Below are 1,069 nucleotides of genomic sequence, written 5' to 3'. Positions count from 1 at the left end.
GCGGGCCGAGGGAGGAGGTGTTCGCGCAGCCCGCTGTTGATGGGAGCCCGTTTAGGAAACGCAAATTATCTCTTGCGCCGCGGCAGCAGGGCTGTAAAGGAGACGAGATCAAACAGCGGCCCGGGAGGAGAGCAAACAGGGGGGTGGGAAGGGCTGCTCCGGGAGGCGATGGCGGAAGGGGAAAGGGTTAATGGTCGTCCCCGCTCTCGGCAGCTCCCGGCCGGGGCGGCCGGGCGGGTGGCGCGCGGCCCTGCGGAGCGTGGCCGTCGCCCCCAAAGCCCCGCGTGAGTCACATCGGGGCGCCCGGCGGACGCGAGTTCAAAGCGAGCCGGGGAGCCCCGGCGAGGCGAGCGGGGGCCGGACCTGGCGGAGAGCCCTGCCGGCACCTCCGTGGGGTCCCYGGCCCCATGAAATGCTGGGGGCTGAGAAGCCTCTCATCAGCCGGCGCTTGGGGCTGGGCTGCACCCCAGGGTGTCCCCGCAAAGGTGCCCCCTTCYCGTCGGAAACCCCCGTCTGGCGCGGGAGCCCCTCCAACACTTGCCAYGGCTCCGCAGCTCAGAGAGCTTCTGCTTCGGTGGGAGGCAAAGCCAGAGCCCCAAGGCCTCGGGGGGGTCCTGTGGGGAGGCGCGGTGGGGTCCCACGCTCYGGGGGTTACTTCCCCAAGGGCTGAAAGTGGATCTGGCTGGGTTTTGCTCTCTGTCCTCCCCTGCACGTGGAGCTGGGTACCCTGGAGAAGGGTCTGGGAGCCTGCAGACCCGTCCCCGTCCCCCTCCAGCCCTTTTCCCCTACTGCAAAGAAAAGAGGAACCAAAAATGAAATTAAAGCATAATTCAATCCGGAGCAGGTCCAGAATAAAGTCATCTGCTCTTATCGTGTGCTGGCAGGCTCTTCCCGCTCCGCGACAAACACAATGTTATCAGGGCACAGAGGGCAGATTCGTTTGCACCGGCGGAGCGAGCTGCTGTGTCCGCCCTGCCTGCCCCGGGCCCCGGCCGCGCCGGGCCGCCGGCGGCCGCGGAGGGCCGGGGCTCGGGCCGAGGTCTCTGCTCAGAGGAGCATCCTCGGCCGC

Source organism: Rhea americana, unplaced genomic scaffold, assembly GCF_003343005.1.
Source record: "Rhea americana isolate MKP2758 unplaced genomic scaffold, rheAme1 scaffold_136, whole genome shotgun sequence".
Classification (NCBI taxonomy): domain Eukaryota; kingdom Metazoa; phylum Chordata; class Aves; order Rheiformes; family Rheidae; genus Rhea; species Rhea americana.
Note: the sequence above shows the minus strand (reverse complement) of the source record.